This window comes from Heterodontus francisci, chromosome 5, assembly GCF_036365525.1.
Source record: "Heterodontus francisci isolate sHetFra1 chromosome 5, sHetFra1.hap1, whole genome shotgun sequence".
NCBI lineage: Eukaryota > Metazoa > Chordata > Chondrichthyes > Heterodontiformes > Heterodontidae > Heterodontus > Heterodontus francisci.
In genome coordinates, this window is record NC_090375.1 from 108460947 (window position 1) to 108483884 (window position 22938).

Here is a 22938-nt window from a genome sequence, read left to right on the forward strand (position 1 = left end):
TAGTTCTAGATTCCCCCATGAGGGGGAAACATCCTCTCAGCATCTTTGTAGCGTATTTGAAGTCCCATCTTTCAAAATATAATTTAAACTGAATTTGCCACACTCCCAGAAGATGGTCTTTTGAAATCAGTAAGGCTAACACTATAAATGTGTACATTTACAGAGCACTAATAAATGTCCTAGCACTGTTACCTCATATGTCTGTGGAATTGCAACATCTAAGGTATGATGAAATAAGTTGACATCCTTGTCCACCTGGACAATATCATTAAGCCAATATGAATTATCACTGAGACAAGTCTCCAGCAATCCTATCCATTGAAATGTCATTTCCCTTTAATATTGGCATAAGTATAAATACTCAAAATTAAAATAATACTAACAATGTCCTCAATGTCACCTCTTCAAAGTCGCAAATGCAAATTTACTGACAAAGACTTGTTTACAAAGCTGAGAATGGGGTGGGGGAGGGAAGTAGCAAAAGCCTTAGACAAACCAAAACAAATGACAATGAAAACAAACAGTCCTTCTCATGTTGATTTTTAAACAATTTGAAAGCACTGTACACAATGTCTGTTCATTAGCTTGTGAATGCCAATTCATAAAATTAGTGATATATCTGAATGAAAATATTTAAGAATCTTGATCCAGACAGGGATGCTGGTGGAGAGGTAATAATATTTGCCCTCAACCTCAACCCAGAATTTAACGAAAGCATCAAGGAGCACGAGCAAAACTGGGGGCAACAGGAGAAACCAATCGACGCAACCCAGTTCATTATTAGGTAGCATCCTTGGCTCAATTATCTTCACCTGCTTTATCAATGTCCTTCCTTTCATCCTCAGGTCAAAATTGGATTTTTCACCATCAACATAGATCCAATGGCTCCAGCTTTAACCTCCACAGCTACCCACAACAGGAAGAGTCCATGGGAGGGGTTAAAACTTTAGCTCCTACCTCCTAGTAAAGGAAGATGGTTGTGGTTCACAGAATCACAGAATAATACAGTGCAGAAGAGGCCCTTTCGCCCATCGAGTCTGCACCGATGCATTAAAGACACCTGACCTGTCTACCTAATCCCATTTGCCAACACTTGGCCCATAGCCTTGTTGCTGGAGACTAATCATCTCAGCCTCAGGACACAAATTTTCAGCTCCTCTCTAGCCACAGGAGAGGTACCAGAGGACTGGAGGACAGCGAATGTGGTACCATTATTCAAGAAGGGTAGCAGGGATAGACCAGGTAATTACAGGCCGGTGAGTCTAACATCAGTGGTTGGGAAACTATTGGAAAAAATTCTGAGGGTCTGGATTAATCTCCACTTGGAGAGACAGGGAATAATCAGGGATAGTCAGCATGGCTTTGTCAGGGGGAGATCATGTCTAACTAACTTGATTGAATTTTTCAAGGAGGTGACTAGATGTGTAGATGAGGGAAAAGCAGTTGATGTAGTCTACATGGACTTCAGTATGGCTTTTGATAAAGTCCCGCATGGGAGATTGGTTAAGATTGTAAGAGCCCATGGGATCCAGGGCAATTTGGCAAATTGGATCCAAAATTGGCTTAGTGGCAGGAAACAGAGGGTGATGGTCAAGGGTTGTTTTTGCGAGTGGAAGCCTGTGACCAGTGGTGTACCACAGGGATTGGTGCTGGGACCCTTGCTGTTTGTAGTGTATATTAATGATTTAGACGTGAATATAGGAGGTATGATAAGTAAGTTCACAGATGACACAAAAATTGGTGGTGTCGTAAATAGTGAGGAAGAAAGCCTTAGATTACAGGACGATATAGATGGGCTGGTAAGATGGGCGGAGCAGTGGCAAATGGAATTTAATCCTGAGAAGTGTGAGGTGATGCATTTTGGGAGGACTAACAAGGCAAGGGAATATGCAATGGATGGTAGGACCCTAGGAAGTACAGAGGGTCAGAGGGACCTTGGTGTACTTGTCCATAGATCACTGAAGGCAGCAGCACAGGTAGATAAGGTGGTTAGGAAGGCATATGGGATATTTGCCTTTCTGAGCTGAGGCATGGACTATAAGAGCAGGGAGGTTATGATGGAGCTGTATAAAACGCTAGTTAGGCCACAGCTGGAGTACTGTGTACAGTTCTGGGCACCACACTATAGGAAGGCTGTGATTGCACTGGAGAGGGTGCAGAGGAGATTCACCAGGATGTTGTCTGGGCTGAAGCATTTCAGCTATGAAGAGAGACTGAAAAGGCTAGAGTTGTTTTCCTAAGAACAGAGAAGGATGAGGGGGGACATGATTGAGGTATGCAAAATTATGAGGGGCATTGATAGGTTCGATAGGAAGAAACTTTTTCCCTTACCCAAGGGGTCAATAACCAGGGGGCATAGATTTAAGGTAAAAGCCAGGAGGTTTAGAGGGGATTTGAGGAAAATTTTTTCACCCAGAGGTTGGTTGGATTCTGGAATACACTGCCTGAAGTGGTGGTAGAGGCAGGAACCCTCACAACATTTAAGAAGTATTTAGATGAGCACTTGAAACACCATAGCATACAAGGCTGCGGGCCAAGTGCTGGAAAATGGGACTAGAATAGTTAGGTGTTTGATGGCCGGCACAGACACGATGGGCCGAAGGGCCTGTTTCTGTGCTGTATAACTCTATGACTCTATGAGGACATTGCTGCCGGAGTTCCTCAGGGTAGTGTCCTAGGCCCAACCATTTTCATCTGCTTCATCAATGACCTTCCCTCCATCATAAGGACAGAAATGGGGATGTTCGCTGATGATTGCACAATGTTCAGCACCTTTCGCAACTCCTCAGATACTGAAGCAGTCCGTGTCCATATGCAGCAAGACCTGGGGCTAGGTTTTACCAAGCCCACGACATCAGGATCCATGGTGGTAGGGGGAAGGGGGGTGCGGAATATGGGTCCGGCAGCAGCCCGCCACGGAGGCCGAAGCAGGGAGGGCCCAGCCTGATCCTCCCGGTGATGGCGAGGTTCCGTAGCTGCCCCCCCGCCACTGGGCGACAGGACATGAATTTCAATATTTAAATCAATAAAAGGAATACATTTAAATAAACTTACCTTCCACCTTCCGGGCCCGTCGCAATCCTCAGTGTGGCAGTTGTCAGTCCCGCGCCCTGGTGGGGAGGAGGGAGGATGTAAGATTTTCAGTGTTTGGGGTGGGAGGGGAATGGGGTCAAATAAAGGTCATGGGTGTAGGGGATGGTGTGAAGGGGTGAACTTTAAACTTTGTGCAGTTTGGAGGGGAAGGTCAGATTTAAAAGGTGTGTTGAGGGAAGGGCAAATAGTTGATGTCATTGTTATTGGGGGATGGGAAACTGGTGTTACAAACTTATTGGATTAACTTTGTGCAGATACTACTTTAAAAATTCAACTTGATCGACAGGGCTGGCTGCCCTTTAAAAATGGCGCCTGCGCACAGGCAGCTGCCACCATTGCTGGGGACGGACAACCCCCCCCCCCCCCACGTGATTGGTGGGGGGGGAGGCGGGCCGCCCCGGCTATTTAAATGAGCCATCGCGCAGGAGATTGTTGTGGCTCTTCAGTGTGTGGGCTGCCATTTTTTGAGCTCGCCGCCGAGATCGGCAGCGGCTTCTAAAATCCAGCCCCTGGACAATATTCTGGCTTGGGCTGATAAGTGGCAAGTAACATTCACACCACACAAGTGCCAGGCAATGACCATCTCCCACAAGAGAGAATCTAATTATCTCCCTTTGACATTCAATGGCATTACCATTGCTGAATCCCTCATTATCAACATCCTGGGGGCTACCATTGACCAGAAACTGAACTGGGCCAACCACATAAATACTGTGGCTGCCTGAGCAGGTCAGAGGTTTGGAACACTGCGGTGAGTAACCCACCTCCTGATTACCCAATACCTGTCCACCATCTACAAGGCACAAGTCAGGAGTGTGATGGAATATTCTCCACTTCCTTGGATGAGTGCAGCTCCAATAACACTCAACAAGCTCGACACCATTCAGAACAAAGCAGCCCACTTGATTAGCACCCCCTCCACCACCAAAGCATAGAGGCAGCAGTGTGCACTATCTACAAGATGCATTATAGCAACTTACCATGCCTCCTTCGACAGCACCTTTCAAACCCACGACCTCTTTCACCTAAAAGGATAAGGGCAGCAGACGTGTGGGAACACCACCATCTGCAAGTTCCCCTCCAAGCCACACACCATTCGACCTGGAACCAAAGCACCATTCCTTCACTGTCGCTGGATCAAAATCCTGGAACTCCCTCCCCAATAGCATTGTGGATGTACCTACACCACATAGACTGCAGCGGTTCAGGAAGGCAGCTCACCAGCACCTTCTCAAGGGCAATTAGGGAAGGGCAATAAATGGTGGTCTTGCCAACACTGCCCACATCCCATGAAACAAACAAAAAAAGCCTGCTGCTTTCCCACCATTTAAATTTTTACTATTCCAAACTAGCCATGGATGAGGCTCCCACAAAAGAAAGGTAGGGATCTAGTTGACATTCAAAATTTGTGACCTAATGGTATCATCAGCAGCATGTCATAAAATTAACTGAACATGAGGAGATGTTCCACACTGTCAGCGGACTGGCAGCAGAGCCAAGGCGGGAGATGCCAACTGGCCAAGGTAAGTGTTACATGATTGCCTTTAACAGGGATGTCCCTTTAAGATCTTGTTATGCTAATGAGCTAAGTATCAGATGCAGGCATGTGACTCGGAGCCAGCATCACTCTCCAACTGTAACACCCAGAGTAAGGTTCTGTAAATAGTTTGCTCTGCATTCTATCCAGTAGTTTGGTTGTTTAATAAACCTATTTTGAGATTTTCAACAACCTGACTCCACGCATTTCATTTATGTTGCGTCAGACAACATAAAAAGAACTCATTACAGTAAGTATTAAAGATCTGCCCCTTTTAGAACACTAAACAACAACAACAACTTATATTTATACAGCACCTTTAATGTAATAAAACGCCCTAAGGTGCTTCACAGAAGCATTCCAAAACAAAATATGATAGAGAGCCATTTAAGGAGATATTCGATCAGGTGACCAAAAGCTTGGTCAAAGAGATAGGTTTTAAGGAGTGACATAAAGGAGGAAAGAGAGGCAGAGAGGTTTAGGGAGGATATTCCAGAGCTTGGGCCCAAGGCAACTGAAGGCACGGCTACCAATGGTGGAGCGATTAAAATCAGGGATGCGCAAAAGGCCAGAATTAGAGGAGCGCAGATATATCAGAGGGTTGTGGGGCTGAAGGAGATTACAGAGATAGGGAAGGGCGAGGCCATGGAAGAATTTGAAAACAAGAATAAAAATTTTAAAACCAAGACATTGCTTGACTGGGAGCCTATGTAAGTCTGTGAGTACAGGGGTGATAGGGGAATGAGACTTGCGCGGCAAGAAGGAGCAGGTTACAAATGCACCTGCCAAGCTTCACCTGCTAAGATCAATGATACAGAAATCACTGTCCCACTCCCCACAATTTTCCCTTTCAGGTAAATGGAAATTCATGGACAGAACATCTGTAATTTCCCACGTTCATAAATATTAGGTGGAATACTATCCTATCTCCCCACTGGGCGAGCCTGGTTGGCATCTTTCCATCTACAAAGAAGATGGACACGCGGCAAGCAATCCATTTGGGTCGGTGTCTTCTCTTAGTGCACCTTTGCTGATGGCTGTGAAAGCCAATCCTTGAGAGGCAGGTTCTGCCACAAGTGCCACATGTGAAGCTGTCAAGTGACACTGTGAGTTGCTGTTTTTACATTGCCGCCTGTTGCCAAGCTGCTGTAGCAACTGGTCATCGTAGTAGTGCACACCAGTCCAACAGGATGTGACGCCATTTCCCTCTTACACCAGCTAGTGACTCCCAAGTGCTATATTCGACATTGAGTTTAGTTTAGTTTAGTTTAGAGATACAGCACTGAAACAGGCCCTTCAGCCCACCGAGTCTGTGCCGACCATCAACCACCCATTTATACTAATGCTACACTAATCCCATATTCCTACCACATCCCCACCTGTCCCTATATTTCCCTACCACCTACCGACACTAGGGGTATGTGCTAATGGCCAATTTACCTATCAACCTGCAAGTCTTTGGCATGTGGGAGGAAACCGGAGCACCCGGAGGAAACCCAGGCAGACACAGGGAGAACTTGCAAACTCCACACAGGCAGTACCCAGAATTGAACCCGGGTCGCTGGAGCTGTGAGGCTGCGGTGCTAACCACTGCGCCACTGTGCCTTCATGCCATGCTTGCAAGCATCCTTGAAGCTGAGCTTTGGACGTCCCACTGGTCGTCTGGCCCGGCTACCTCACCATACAGAAGATCCTTTGGGTATGTGACCGTCTTCCATCCTACGGACGTGTCTGATCCACCAAAGCTGCCTCTTTTTGATTAGTGCCAGCACACTTGGGAGCTCTACCTTTGAAAGGACTGCCACATTGGTGATTTTTGTCCTGCCAGGATATCCCCATAATGCACCGCAGACAGCGAAGATGGAAATTATTGAGCTTCTTTTCCTGGTAGCTGTAAGTTGCTCATGTTTCACAGCCATACAGCAAGGTGCTGACAACACAGGCCTTATAAACCATCAGTTTGGTCCTGAGGGTCAGCTTCGTGTTATTCCAAGCGGGTTTCCCAAGTTGGCCAAAGGTGGTATCTGCTTTCCCTATGCATGTATCGAGCTCTGCATCGAGGGACAGATTGTCTGTCACCCTGGGCTGAAGGTAGCAGTATTTGTGGCACAGTGGCACAGTGGTTAGCACCGCAGCCTCACAGCTCCAGCGACCCGGGTTCAATTCTGGGTGCTGCCTGTGTGGAGTTTGCAAGTTCTCCCTGTGTCTGCGTGGGTTTCCTCCGGGTGCTCCGGTTTCCTCCCACAAGCCAAAAGGCTTGCAGGTTGGTAGGTAAATTGGCCATTATAAATTGCCCCTAGTATAGGTAGGTGGTAGGGAAATATAGGGACAGGTGGGGATGTGGTAGGAATATGGGATTAGTGTAGGATTAGTATAAATGGGTGGTTGATGGTCGGCACAGACTCGGTGGGCCGAAGGGCCTGTTTCAGTGCTGTATCTCTAAAACTAAAAAACTAAAACTTCCAGTGCGGTGTTATTTAGTGTGATCAGGGGCGGAGATGCAACAACTTGTCCCATGATCATGGTTTTCTTGATGCTTATAATCATCTACTCATTGTTCACGTCGATCCGTGGCCATCTGCTGCCATCCATTGCTGTTTGGCCCCACTAAATCCTCTCTTCTGCTGTTCAAGTTCAAGTTCCCCTGGACTATCTGGATAAGTCAATATAGATATATGGCCATAACACCAGCTCTTCTCTTTCCACTAAATTATGAAAATATTGGAGTCGTGTACAAGGTCGAGGAACCACATCTACAGTAAGTGTCTGTAGCTCAAGGAACTTCGCCTCAGAGTTGATGAGCTGGAGCCTGAGCTTCAATATTGCAATGCATCAGGGAGGGAGAAAGTTACCCAGACACTTTGTTCCCGTCACACCCCTTAGGCTAGGTACTTCTGATTTGGTCTGTGGGCAAGGACAGGAGGGTGTGACTGCAACAGCGGCAGGTAGGGAGATCCAGAAGGTAACATTGGAGGAAGGACTGAGGGTGATAAGGTGCAGAATATACTCTGGATGGGGGACTTCAATGTCCGTCACCAAGATTGGCTCGGTAACATCACTGCTGACTGAGCTGGCCGAGTCCTAAAGGACATATCTGGTAGACTGGGTTTGCGGCAGGTGATGAGGGAACCAACAAGAGGGAAAAACATACTTGACCTCATCCTCACCAATCTGCCAGCTACAGATGCATCTGTCCATGACAGTATTGGGAGCAATGACCACCGCACAGTCCTTGTGGAGACAAAGTCCCGCCTTTACATTGAGGATACCCACTATTGTGTTGTGTGGCACTACCACCGTGCTAAATGGGATAGATTTCGAACAGATCTAGCAATGCAAAACTGGGCATCCATGAGGCGCTGTGGGCCATCAGCAGCAGCAGAATTGTACTCAACCACAATCTGTAACCTCATGTTCCAGCATATTCCGCACTCTACCATTACCATCAAGCCAGGAGACCAACCCTGGTTCAGTGAAGAGTGTAGGAGGGCATGCCAGGAGCAGCAACAGGCATACCTCAAAATGAGGTGTCATCCTGGTGAAGCAACAACACAGGACTACCTGCGTGCCAAACTGCGTAAGCAGCATGCGATAGACAGAGCTAAGCGATTCCATAACCAACGGATCAGATCTAAGCTCTGCAGTTCTGCTACATCCAGTCATGAATGGTGGTGGACAATTAAACAACTAACTAAAGGGGGTGACTCCACAAATATCCCCATCTTCAATGATGGGGGAACCCAGCACATCAGGGCGAAAGATAAGACAGAAGCATTTGCAACACACTACAGCCAGAAGTGCCGATTTGATGATCCATCTTGGTCTCCTCCTGAAGTCCCCAGTACCACAGATGCCAGACTTTAGCCAATTCGATTCACTCCACGTGATATCAAGAAACGACTGAAGGCATTGGATACTACAAAGGCTATGGGCCCTGACAATATTCCGGCAATAGCACTGAAGAACTGTACTCCAGAATTTGCCACGCCCCTAGCCAAGCTGTTCCAGTACAGCTACAACACTGGCATCTACCCAGCAATGTGGAAAATTGCCCAGGTATGTCCTGTACACAAAAAGGAGGACATGTCCAACCCGGCCAATTACCAGCCCATCGGTCTACTTTCAATCTTGAGTAAAGTGATGGAAGGTGTCATTGACAGTGCTATCAAGTGGCACTTGCTTAGCAATAACCTGCTCAGTGATGCTCAGTTTGGGTTCTGCCAGGGCCACTCAGCTCCTGACCTCATTACAGCCTTGGTTCAAACATGCACAAAAGAGCTGAACTCAAGAGGTGAGGTGAGAGTGACTGCCCTTGACATCAAGGCAGCATTTGAACGAGTATGGCATCAAGGATCCCCAGTAAAACTGAAGTCAATGGGAATCGGGGGAAAACTCTCCACTGGTTGGAGTTATAACTAGCGCAAAGGAAGATGGTTGTGGTTGTTGGAGGTCAATCATCTCAGCTCCAGGACATCACTGCAGGAGTACCTCAGGGTAGTGTCCTTGGCCCAACCATCTTCAGCTGCTTCATCAATGGCCTTCCTTCAATCATAAGGTCAGAAATGGGGATGTTCGCTGATGATTGCACAATGTTCAGCATCATTCGCAACGCCTCAGATGCTGAAGCAGTCTGTGTAGAAATGCAGCAAGACCTGGACAATATCCAGGCTTGGGCTGATAAGTGGCAAGTAACATTCGCGCCACACAAGTGCCAGGCAATGACCATCTCCAACAAGAGAGAACCTAACCACAAATTAGGCCTGTTTTCGCTAGAATTTAGAAGGTTAAGGGGTGATCTGATCGAAGTCTTCAAGATATTAACAGGAAAAGGCAGGCTAGATAAAGATAAACGATTTCCACTGGTTGGAGATTTTAAAACTAGGGGGCATAGTCTAAAAATTAGGACCAGACCATTCAGGAGAGATGTTCGGAAGCACGTCTTCACGCAAAGGGTGATAGAGTTTTGGAACTCTCTCCTACAAACAGCAAGTGAAGCTCGAACAGTTGTTAATTTTAAATCTGAGATAGATAGATTTTTGTTAAGTAAAGGTATTAAAGGATATGGGCCAAAGGCAGGTATATGGAGTTAGGCCGCGGATCAGCCATGATCTCATTGAATGGCGGGACAGGCTCGAGGGGCTGAATGGCCTACTCCTGTTCCTATCTTCCTATGTTCCTATCTTCCTATAACCATCTCCCCTTGACATTCAATGGCATTACGATTGCTGAATCCCTCACTAGCAACACCAAGGGATTACCATTGACCAGAAGCTGAACTGGAGTAGCCATATACATACCATGGCTACAACAGCAGGTCAGAGGCTAGGAATCCTGCGGCGAGTACCTCACCTCCTGATTCCCCAAAGCCTGTCCACCATCTACAGGCACAAGTCAGGAGTGTGATGGAATATTTTCCACTTGCCTGGATGGGTGCAGCTCCCACAACACTCAAGAAGCTCGACACCATTCAGGACAAAGCAGTCTGCTTGATTGTCACCCCATCCACAAACATTCACTCCCTCCATCACCAACGCACAGTGGCAGCAGTGTGTACCATCTACAAGATGCACTGCAGCAATGTACCAAGGCTCCTTGGACAGCACCTTCCAAACCCACAACCTCTTCCAAGTAGAAGGACAAGAGCAGCAAATGCATGGGAACACCACCACCTGCAGGTTCCCCTCCAAGTCACTCACCATCCTGACTTGGGTACGTGATGTCTCCGATCGTGTTTTTGGGATCCTTAAGGGGGAGGGGGAGCACCCCCAAGTCGTGGTCCACATAGGCACCAACGACATAGGTAGGAAGAGAGATGGGGATTTAAGGCAGAAATTCAGGGAGCTAGGGTGGAAGCTTAGAGCGAGAACAACCAGAGTTGTTATCTCTGGGTTGTTGCCTGTGCCACGTGCTAGCGAAGAGAGGAATAGGGAGAGAGAGGAGTTGAACACGTGGCTGCAGGGATGGTGTAGGAGGGAGGGTTTTGGTTTCCTGGATAATTGGGGCTCTTTCTGGGGTAGGTGGGACCTCTACAAACAGGATGGTCTTCACCTGAACCAGAGGGGTACCAATATCCTGGGGGGGAGATTTGTTAGTGCTCTTCGGGGGGGTTTAAACTAAATCAGCAGGGGAATGGGAACCTAAATTGCAGTGCCAGTGTACAGGCTGTTGAGAGTAGTGAGGTAGGGGATAAGGTTACAGGGACGCAAGAGGGCACTGGCAAGCAAGAACTTGGTTTAAAGTGTGTCTACTTCAACGCCAGGAGCATCCGGAATAAGGTGGGTGAGCTTGCAGCATGGGTTGGTACCTGGGATCCTGATGTTGTGGCCATTTCGGAGACATGGGTAGAGCAGGGGCAGGAATGGATGTTGCAGGTTCCGGGATTTAGATGTTTCAGAAAGAACAGAGAAGAGGGTAAAAGAGGGGGGGGTGTGGCATTGTTAATCAAGGAAAGTATTACAGCGGCAGAAAGGACGTTTGAGGACTCGTCTACTGAGGTAGTATGGGCCGAGGTTAGAAACAGGAGAGGAGAGGTCACCCTGTTGGGAGTTTTCTATAGACCTCCGAATAGTTCCAGAGATGTAGAGGAAAGGATAGCGAACATGATTCTCGACAGGAGCGAGAGTAACAGGGTAGTGGTTATGGGGGACTTTAACTTTCCAAATATTGACTGGAAATACTATAGTTCGAGTACTTTAGATGGGTCTGTTTTTGTCCAGTGTGTGCAGGAGGGTTTTCTGACACAGTATGTGGACAGGCCAACCAGGGGCGATGCCACATTGGATTTGGTACTGGGTAATGAACCCGGCCAGGTGTTCGATTTAGATGTAGGTGAGCACTTTGGCGATAGTGATCACAATTCGGTTAGGTTTACCTTAGCGATGGGCAGGGACAGGTATATACCGCAGGGCAAAAATTATAGCTGGGGGAAAGGAAATTATGACGCGATTAGGCAAGATTTAGGATGTGTAGGATGGGGAAGGAAACTGCAGGGGATGGGCACAAACGAAATGTGGAGCTTATTCAAGGAGCAGCTAATGCGTGTCCTTGATAAGTATGTACCTGTCAGGCAGGGAGGAAGTTGTCGAGCAAGGGAGCCGTGGTTTACTCAAGAAGTTGAAGCGCTTGTCAAGAGGAAGAGGGCGGCTTATGTTAGGATGAGACGTGAAGGCTCAGTTAGGGCGCTTGAGAGTTACAAGCTAGCCAGGAAGGATCTAAAGGGAGGGCTAAGAAGAGCAAGGAGAGGACACGAGAAGTCATTGGCGGATAGGATCAAAGAAAACACTAAGGCTTTCTATAGGTATATCAGGAATAAACGAATGATAAGAGTTAGAACAGGGCCAATCAAGGATAGTAGTGGGAAGTTGTGTGCAGAATCAGAGGAGATAGGGGAAGCGTTAAATGAATATTTTTCGTCAGTATTTACAGTAGAGAAAGAAAATGTTGCCGAGGAGATTACTGAGATACAGCCTACTAGGCTAGATGGGATTGAGATTCACAAGGAGGAGGTGTTAGCAATTTTGGAAAGAGTGAAAATAGATAAGTCCCCTGGGCCAGATGGGATTTATCCTAGGATTCTCTGGGAAGCCAGGGAGGAGATTGCAGAGCCGTTGTTGTTGATCTTCAAGTCATCATTGTCGACAGGAGTAGTGCCGGAGGACTGGAGGATAGCAAATGTTGTCCCCTTGTTCAAGAAGGGGAGTAGAGACAGCCCTGGTAATTATAGACCTGTGAGCCTTACTTCGGTTGTGGGTAAAATGTTGGAAAAGGTTATAAGAGACAGGATTTATAATCATCTTGAAAAGAATAAGTTCATTTGCGATAGTCAGCACGGTTTTGTGAAAGGTAGGTCGTGCCTCACAAACCTTATTGAGTTTTTCGAGAAGGTGACCAAACAGGTGGATGAGGGTAAAGCCGTGGATGTGGTGTATATGGATTTCAGTAAGGCGTTTGATAAGGTTCCCCACGGTAGGCTATTGCAGAAAATACGCAAGTATGGGGTTGAAGGTGATTTAGAGCTTTGGATCAGAAATTGGCTAGCTGAAAGAAGACAGAGGGTGGTGGTTGATGGCAAATGTTCATCCTGGAGTTTAGTTACTAGTGGTGTACCGCAAGGTTCTGTTTTGGGGCCACTGCTGTTTGTCATTTTTATAAACGACCTGGATGAGGGTGTAGAAGGGTGGGTTAGTAAATTTGCGGATGACACGAAGGTCGGTGGAGTTGTGGATAGTGTCGAAGGGTGTTGTAGGGTACAGAGGGACATAGATAGGCTGCAGAGCTGGGCTGAGAGATGGCAAATGGAGTTTAATGCGGAGAAGTGTGAGGTGATTCACTTTGGAAGGAGTAACAGCAATGCAGAGTACTGGGCTAATGGGAAGATTCTTGGTAGTGTAGATGAGCAGAGAGATCTTGGTATCCAGGTACATAAATCCCTGAAAGTTGCTACCCAGGTTAATAGGGCTGTTAAGAAGGCATATGGTGTGTTAGCCTTTATTAGTAGGGGGATCGAGTTTCAGAGCCACGGGGTCATGATGCAGCTGTACAAAACTCTGGTGAGGCCGCACCTGGAGTATTGCGTGCAGTTCTGGTCACCGCATTATAGGAAGGATGTCGAAGCTTTGGAAAGGGTGCAGAGGAGATTTACTAGGATGTTGCCTGGTATGGAAGGAAGGTCTTACGAGGAAAGGCTTAGGGACTTGGGGTTGTTTTCGTTAGAGAGAAGGAGGAGGAGAGGTGACTTAATAGAGACATACAAGATAATCAGAGGGTTAGATAGGGTGGATAGTGAGAGTCTTTTTCCTCGGATGAGGATGGCAAACACGAGGGGACATAGCTTTAAGTTGAGGGGTGAAAGATATAGGACAGATGTCAGAGGTAGTTTCTTTACGCAGAGAGTAGTAGGGGCGTGGAACGCCCTGCCTGCAACAGTAGTAGACTCGCCAACTTTAAGGGCATTTAAGTGGTCATTGGATAGACATATGGATGTAAATGGAATAGTGTAGGTCAGATGATCGGCGCAACATCGAGGGCCGAAGGGCCTGTACTGCGCTGTAATATTCTAATATATCACCGTTCCTTCACTGTCACTGGTTCAAAATCCTGGAACTCCCTTCCTAACAGCACTGTGGGTGTACCTACCTCACATGGACTGCAGCTTTTCAAGAAGGGAGCTCACCACCATCTTCTCAAGGTTAATTAGGGATGCGCAATAAATGCTGGCCTAGCCAGCGATGCCCACATCCCATGAATGAATTAAAAAAAGCCCTTGCAATTGTCCAACAGATTCGATGTTCTTGCAGCTTGTGTAGATGAGAGCAGGGACTGCAGGGAGGATGAGCAAACTGACCATGGCACGTGGTGCCTGGGGACATTTTAGTGGGGGGAGTTAAAAGGACTGTTGTAGTAGGAGACAGTATAGTTAGGGGGACAGATACAGTTCCCTGCAGTCATGTGCGTAAGTCCTGAAGGCTGTGTTGCCTGTCCTGTGCCAGGGTTAAGGACATCTCCTCGAGGCTGGAGAGGAACCTGGAGTGGGGCGGGGGTGGGGGGGGTGTGGTAAGCATCCAGTTGTCATGCCTACCCAGGTACCAACAACATAGGTAGGACTAAGAAAGAGGTTCTGCTGAGAGAGTATGAGGAGCTAGGGGTTAAATTAAAAAGAAGAACCACAAAGGTAATAATCTCTGAATTACTTCTTGAGCCACAAGCAAATTAGCATAGGATAAATAAGATCAGAGAGGTGAATGTGTGGCTCAAAGGTTGGTGTGGGAGAAGTGGGTTTCGAGTCATGGGGCACTGGGGAAAGAGGGAACTGCATCGTTGGGAGAGCCTTCACCTGAACTGCACTAGGATCAGAGTCCAGGCAAATCATATAACTAGGGTGGTAGAGAGGGCTTTAGACTAAATAGTGCGGGGGGGGGGAGAGTTCACATGAGGGGAGATTTGGAAATTTAAACAGATAGGACAAGGAAATAGTGCAGGGTAATGATGCAGTTAATGATAACCAGAGTGTGACAGGAATAGACAGAACGTACAAACATAAGAGTGCACCAGAAAATAAGATCAGAGTAGGCAAAAAGGGTAATAAGACAGAATTAAATGCTCTTTTTCTGAATGCTCGCAGCATTAGTAACAAGATGGATAAATTGGTAGCACAAGTGGAAATAAATGAGTATGGTATGATAGCTATTTCAAAGACATGGTTGCAAAGTGACCAAGGCTGGGACCTGAATGTTCAACGGCATTTGACATTTCAGAAGGACAGGTGGAAAGGAAAAGAAGGTGGGGTAGCTCTGTTAATAAAAGGTGAAATCAGTACAACGGTGAGAAAAGACCTTGATTCAGAAGATCAAAGTAGAATCAGTTTGGGTGGAGATAAGAAATAGCAAAGGAAAGAAGTCATTGGTCGGAGTAGTTTATCGGCCCCCTAACAGTAGCTACAATGTGGGACAGAGTATACGTCAAGAAATAATGGGGGTTTGCAAGAAAAGTACGGCAATAATCGTGGGTGATTTTAATCTTCACATTGATTGGCAATCTTCAAATCAAATTGGTAAAGGTAGTGTTATGACCATGTGGCTGGTTTCCACTATTCACCTCACAACCAACCATAGACTATGATTTTGTGTCACTAGTATTTCAACCCCTGTTATTTTACTTGCCAAATATAGATGCAGTGACAGGTTTTCTTTTTGGTTTAAAACAGATGATTAACTATTTATTAAAAACATTAATTCCCCCAAATGTTAGCAACACCACTCAGGCAAGCATTCACTCTCACATGCACTCTCAAGAGAAGATAAGTAGAAGGTAAAGTGTAAGAGTTCAAGGTGTAAAATTCTGTAATTTTAGGGAAAACCGGTGGGATCCTCTCCGAAGGTGAATTTTACGGTTGCAGGCCTGGTTGCTGGTTGTCTTGTCATTGCTGGGCTGTTGGAGTTGGTGCTGATGGCTTAGTTCAATTCTCACAAGGAGAAGAATAGTTTTTACAAAGGCACTGTCTTGTCTCTGCTGTAGCTGGTTTCCAGCTTGTCTCAGCAGGGTTCAACAGTGTTGGCTGGAACTGATCTCTCCCTCTCAGCCTTACTGGAATTCAAGATGGCTTTAGATGTTTATCTGTATGCCTGATCTTGATGTCTCAAGTTCTGTACCGGCAAGACCTCCCTTTGTTCCTCAAGACTTCCTTTTAATGACTGCACTGAGTGTGAAGAAGGATGTTTGGTAAGTGAGTGAATTTTAAGGGTTAATCTCTCAAGACTAGTTTTTGTTTTGTTTACATCTAACAATGAATTGAAATTCCTGTTTCAGTTAAGAGGTAAGTTAGGTTTCTTACAGTTTTAAACAGGGGTATCCTAACACTCTGAGAGTAGCTGTAGCTAGTTAATTAGGTAGCTAGCTTAAACAGCTTTCTGAGTTGGAACAGAGCTCTAGCAGAGCAGACACAGCATTGTTTTCAGAGGATAAATTATTTGCACTGAGTCCTGTTGGAGGGCACAGAGTGTTAAGGGAGTTTGGTAATTGAGGGTGTGCGGTAAGGAGTGGAACATAAATTAAGAAGAAAATAAATTTGAGTACACAGAGTGTAAAGTGGGAGTTTGATGCGTGAGGGAGGGGTTCCTTTCTTTTTTCTACCTTTTTTCAGTGTCCAGTAGCTGCCTCTCTCTTCGATACAGGGGAAGAAGTTGATTGGCGAGTAACTGGTAAGTTATTTTACTTCTCATTGTAATAAAAAGTTTTTAAAGTTACTTTATGGCAGGTCAGCTTGGCCAAGTGGAATATATGTTCTGCGGTATGTGGGAAGTCATGGACACACCACGTGTCCTAGACGAACACATCTGCAGGAAGTGTCACCGGCTGCAGAAGCTTGAGCCCGGGTTTCGGAACTCGAACGGTGGCTGGGGTCACTGTCGTGCATCCGCGAGGCAGAGGACAACATGGATGGCACGTTTAGGGAGGTGGTCACACTGCAGGTTGAGAGCATGCAGACAGAGAGGTAATGGGTGACTGCCAGACAGTCTAAGAGAACCAAGCAGGCAGTGCAGGAGTCCCCGAGTCTATCTTGCTTGCTAATCGGTTTTCCATTTTGGATACTGGTGAGTGCGATGGTTCCTCGGGGTAGTGCAGCCAGAGCCAGGTCCGTGGCACCACGGGTGGCTCAGCTGCACAGGAAGGGAGGAAGAAGAGTGGAAGAGCAATAGTCATAGAGGATTCGATAGTCAAGGGGTCACACAGGCATTTCTGTGGCAGTAAACGTAACTCCAGGATGGTGCCTCCCTGGTGCCAGGGTCAAGGATGTCATAGAGTGGCTGCATGACATCCTTCTGGGAAAGGGTGAACAGCCAGAGGTCATGGTCCACATTGGTACAAATGACATAGGTAGGAAGAGGGTTGAGGTCCTGAAAGCAGATTTTAGGGAGTTAGGAAGGAAATTAAAAAGCAGGACCTCCAAAGCAGTGATCTCAGGATTACTCCCAGTGCCACATGCTAGTGAGCATAGGAATAGGAAGATTGATCAATTGAACACATGGCTAGAGATTTGGTGTAGGAGGGAGGGCATCAGATTTCTGAGGCATTGGGACCGGTTCTGGGGCAGGTGGGACCTGTACAAGATGGACGGGCTACATCTTAACAGGACCGGAACTAACATCCTCACAGGGAAATTTGCTAGTGCTGTTGGGGAGGGTTTAAACTAGCTTGTCAGGGGGATGGGAACCTGAGGGGTAGCTCAAATTGGAAGGAAATAAAGCTGATAACAGGAGGTAGAAAAGTAGCAAGTGGCATTAGAAAGCAGGCGATGCAAAGGCGAGCGTCAACTAGGTTTAGAATGCAGAATGTCAAGAAGACAAAGTTAAGGGCACTCTACCTAAATGCATGCAGCATTCTCAACAAGGTAGCTGATTTAAAGTCCCAGATAGAGGTAAATGGGTATGATCTAATTGCCATAACGGAAACATGGCTATTGGGTGACCAAGACTGTGAACTGAATATTCAAGCATATTCGACATTTAGGAAGGACAGGAAAAAAATGAAAAGGAGGTGGTGTTGCACTGATACTAAGGCATGGAATCAGTACATTAGTAAGGGAGGATCTCAGATTGGTAGAACAAAATGTGGAATCTGTTTGGGTGGAGTTAAGAAACAGTAAGGGGAAGCAAATATTGGTAGGAGTTGTCTATAGGCCACCAAACAGTAGTGGTAGTGTGGGGCATTGTATTAATCAGGAAGTTAGAGAAGCATGTGGCATGGCTAATACAGTAATCATGGGTGACCTCAATCTGCATATAGACTGGGTAAACCTAATGAGCACTAATGCCGTGGAGGACGGGTTTCTGGACTGTGTTAGAGATGGTTTTCTAGAGCAGTATGTTGAGGAACTGACTAGAGAACAGGCTATTTTAGATCTAGTATAATGTAATGAGAAAGGGTTAATTAATAATCTTGCTGTAAAAGAACCTTTATGGATGAGTGACCATAATGTGATAGAACTTTACATTATGTTTGAAAGTGAGGTAGTTCAATCTGAAGCCATGGTGGTAAATTTGAACAAAGGAAAATATGAAGGTATGAGGGGCAAATTGGCTGAGGTGGATTGGGAAAATACATTAAAAGGTATGATAGTACATAGGCAATGGTTAGTCCTTAAAGAATTATTACATAGTTTACAGCAACTATACATTCCTTCAAGGCACAAAAACCCCAAAAGTAAAGACAGTCAACCATGGATAACAAAGGAAGTTAAGGATTGTATAAGATTAAAAGAAAAGGCCTGTAAAGTTGCCAGAAATAGTCGTAAACCTGAGGATTGGGAGCATTTTAGAATACAGCAAAGGAGGACCAAGAAACTGATAAAGAAAGGGAGTTTAGAATATGAATGTAAGATAGCAAAAAATATAAAAACATACTGTAAAAGCTTCTACAGGTACGTAAAAAGGAAATGTTTAGTTAAGACAAATGTGGGTCCATTAAAGGCAGAGTCAGGAGAATTTATAATGGGGAATAGAGAAATGGCAGAGAAGCTAAATGATTAATTTGTGTCTGTCTTCACTGAGGAAGATACAAGAAATCTCCCAGAATTAGAGATCCAAGGGTTTAGGGGGAATGAGGAATTGAAGGGAAATTAGTATTAATAAAAAGGTTATATCGGAGAAATTAATGGGGCTGAAGGTTAATAAATCCCCAGGACCTGATATTCTACATCCCAGAGTGTTGAAAGAGGTAGCTATGGAGATAGTGGATGGATTGGTGATCATCTTCCAAAATTCTATAGGTTCTGGAGCAGTTCCTGCAGATTGGAAAGTGGCAAATGTCACCCCACTATTTAAGAAGGGAGGGAAAGAGAAAACAGGGAATTAAAGACCTGTTCACCATATATAAGTCATTGGGAAAATGCTAGAATATATTCTAAAGGATGTGATAAATGGACACTTGGATAATAATGACCTGATTGGGCATAGTCAACATGGTTTTATGAATAAGAAGTTAAGTTTGACAAACCTGTTGGAGTTTTTTGAGGATGTTACTAACTGAATTGATAAAGGGGAGATGGTGGATGTGGTATACTTGAATTTTCAGCAGGCTTTTCATAAAGTCCCCCACAGGAAGTTGGCCAGCAAAATTAAAGCACATGGGATAGGAGGTAATATACTGGCATGGATTAAGGATTGGTTAACAGGCAGAAAGCAGACCGTAGGAATAAATGGGTCACTCTTGCATTGGCAGGCTGTGACTAGTGGGGTCCCTCTGGGATCAGTGCTTGGGCCCCAGCTGTTCACAACATATATTAGTGATTTGGATGTGGGGACCAAATGTCGTATTTCCAAGTTCGCGGATGACACAAAACTAGGTGGGAATGTGTGTTGTGGGGAAGATGCAAAGTGGCTTCAAGGGGATTTGGACAGACTTGGTGAGTGGGCAAGAATGTGGCAGATGGAATATAATGTGGAAAAATGTGATGTTATCTAATTTGGTAGGAGGAATAGATGTGCAGAGTTTTTCTTAAAGAGATTAGAATGTGTAGATGTACATAGGGACCTGGGTATCCTTGTCAATAAGTCACTGAAAGCTAACATGCAGGTGCAACAATTAAGAAGGCAAATGGTATGTTAGCCTTCATTGCAAGAGAAGTTGAGTACAGGAGTAGTGAAGTCTTGCTTCAATTGTATAGAACCTTGGTTAGACCTCACCTGGAGTGTTGTGTGCAGTTTTGGTCCCCTTACCTTAGGAAGGATATTATTGCCATAGAGGGAGTGCAACAAAGGTTCATCAGACATGTTCCCGGGATGGCAGGACTGTCCTATGAAGAGAGATTGAGGAAACTGGGCCTGTATTCTTTAGAGTTTCAAAGAATGAGAGGTGATCTCATTGAAACCTACAAAATACTTAAAGGGATAGACGGGGTAGATGCAGGTAAGATGTTTCCCCTAGTTGGGGAGTCTAGAACCAGGGGACATAATTTCAAAATAAGGGGGAAGCTTCTTTGGACAGAGCAACACGTGCGGTGTTCGCCACTAACAGGATGCTGCCGTCAAGCCAAAAAGTTGTTCTGCCTATCTCACAAATGAGTAATGTGATATATGAATTTCAATGCCAGTGTGATGCTCGGTATATAGGTCGTACGTCTCAAAGACTGGCGGATCATATCAAACAACATGTCCCTTCTGCTGTTTGCAATGGGCAAGGCACTGGCCGTAACCAACCAACCCGTGCTTGCAAAACTCAAAACACAGTGTCCAACATTAGATGTGATTCCATGATTGGACAACATTTGCTAAATAATTCTCAGTGTGCTAAGAATTATGCTGACAACCAATTTAAGATTGTCAGTTGGGCTCGCAGCGTTTGCGCCTAATGGAAGCTACATATATTAATACACAGGGCCCTGTTCTTTGCAGACAGAAAGAACATGTATAAGCATTGCACCTGTTTTAGCTAAACAAAATAAGTGACAGCCATTCGCTGGTTCTTTTCTCAGACCAAACAGAGTCAAGCTGCCTGGTTTAAATTTCAAACAAAGCTTGGCAGTTAACTGTCAGTCACCGTAGACTGGTGCATTCTCCATGGCAATGCCTCTACCAATCAGAATTCACTTGCCAATCAATCAGCATTCTCTTCTCATACAGTATTAAGTTGTTTTTTTCCCTTACATTGGTATTCTTTCAGATTGTCCTGATGAGTGCAAGATGAAAAGCTTCGACAACATGTCTCTATTTTCAGCAGTACTCAAGTTCTGTACTACCAAACGACTGTAAGTAGGAAAGCAAGTTGTGACGAGGATATGAAAAGTTTGCATCGGGATATAGATATGTTAAGTAAAGGGGCAAAAATTTGGCAGATGGAGTATTATGTGGAAAAATGTGAGGTTGTCCAGTTTGGCAGGAAGAATAGAAAAGCAGAATATTTTTAAAATGGAGAAAAACTGCACAATGCTGCGGTACAGAGGGACCTGGGTATTCTTGTACATGAACAACAAAGAGTCAGCATGCAGGTACAGCAATTAATTAGGAAGGCAAATGGATTGCTGGCCTTTCTTGCAAGGAAGATGCAATATAAAAGTAGGGAAGTCTTACTACAACTGTACAGGGCATTCATGAGACCGCACCTTATTTTGGTACTCTGTACAGTTTTGGTCACCTTATTTAAGGAGGGATATACTTGCATTGGAAGCAGTTCAGAAAAAGTTCACCGGTTGATACCTTGGATGAGAGGTTCGTCTTATGAGGAAAGGTTGAGCAGGTTGGGCCTATGCTCATTGGAGTTTAGATGATTGAGACATGATTTTATTGAAACGTGTAAGATTCTGAGGGGGCTTGACAGGGTAGATGCTTAGAGGATGTTTCCCCTCATGGGGAATCTAGAACTAGAGGGGCCTAGTTCTAGGCCCCATTTAAGACGGAGATAAGGATGCATTTCTTCTCTTAGAGGGGTGTTAGTCTGTGGAATTCTCTTCTCCAGAGAGTAGTGGAGGCTGGGTCATTGAATATATTCAATGCTGAGTTAGACAGATTTTTGATTGACAAGGGAGTCAAAGGTTATGGGGGCAGGCAGGAGAGTGGAGTTAAGGCCACAATTGGATCAGCCATAATCTTATTGAATGGCGGAGGGGCTCAATGGCCTAGACCTGCTCCTATTTCCTATGCTCTTATGAGTTAACGAGAGGAATTTTAACCTGCAAGGTGGAGGCAGGTATCGATGTGTCTGGGGAGGGGGGTTAAGAAATAAAAAAATGCTGCATGTCAGGAAGCTGGCAGGAAACTGCCAAGTTCTGCATTTAACAGGGGGGTGTTTCAAAATGTGCAGGAAACCCACGTGGAACCGATGGATCTTCTATTTAAATATGCAAAAAGCCAATTGACTGAGGATTTAACACTGAATTCTACTGAATACAGAGCTCTGTGGAGGAGATACTCCCAACACAGGGAATATCAGCTTTCTGGACCTGACTGAGCACCAGTGCCTCCGGAGGCACAGTCTTTCACAGCAGATCATTGCAAACATCTGTAGCCTCCTGGAACAAGACCTCCTTCCCAATGGACCAGATGGGCATGCATTGCCAGTGGCCATCAAGGGATTTCTTCATACTGGTTCCTTCCAGGGATTTCACAATCTACTGGCCACAAGTGCATCTTCCAGGTGGCTGATGCCATGTTTACCAGGGCCACCAATTACATCCATTTTGCTACTGATGAAGCCAGTCAGAATGAGAGGGCCCTCAGGTTTGCTGCAGTGTCTGGATTTCCACAAGTACAGGGAATCATAGACTGCACACATGTGGCAATAAAGGGGCCCTCCGATCAACCAGGAGTATTCGTTAATCGAAAGAGATTACAATCCATCAATGTTCAGCTAGTATGTTCCCACCAGAAGATCATCAGATGTGGCTGTGCAAGATATCCAGATGCTGCCTTGACACCTTCTTTCTGTTTAGTTTAGAGATACAGCACTGAAACAGGCCCTTCGGCCCACCGAGTCTGTGCCGACCATCAACCACCCATTTATACTAATCCTACACTAATTCCATATTCCTACCACATCCCCACCTGTCCCTATATTCCCCTACCACCTACTTATACTAGGGGCAATTTCTAATGGCCAATTTACCTATCAACCTGCAAGTCTTTGGCATGTGGGAGGAAACCGGAGAACCCGGAGGAAACCCACGCAGACACAGGGAGAACTTGCAAACTCCATACAGGCAGTACCCAGAATTGAACCCGGGTCGCTGGAGCTGTGAGGCTGCGGTGCTAACCACTGCGCCACTGTGCCGCCCGGCAGTCAGGTCTCCCACAGATATTTGCACGTCCAAGCAGAGGCAG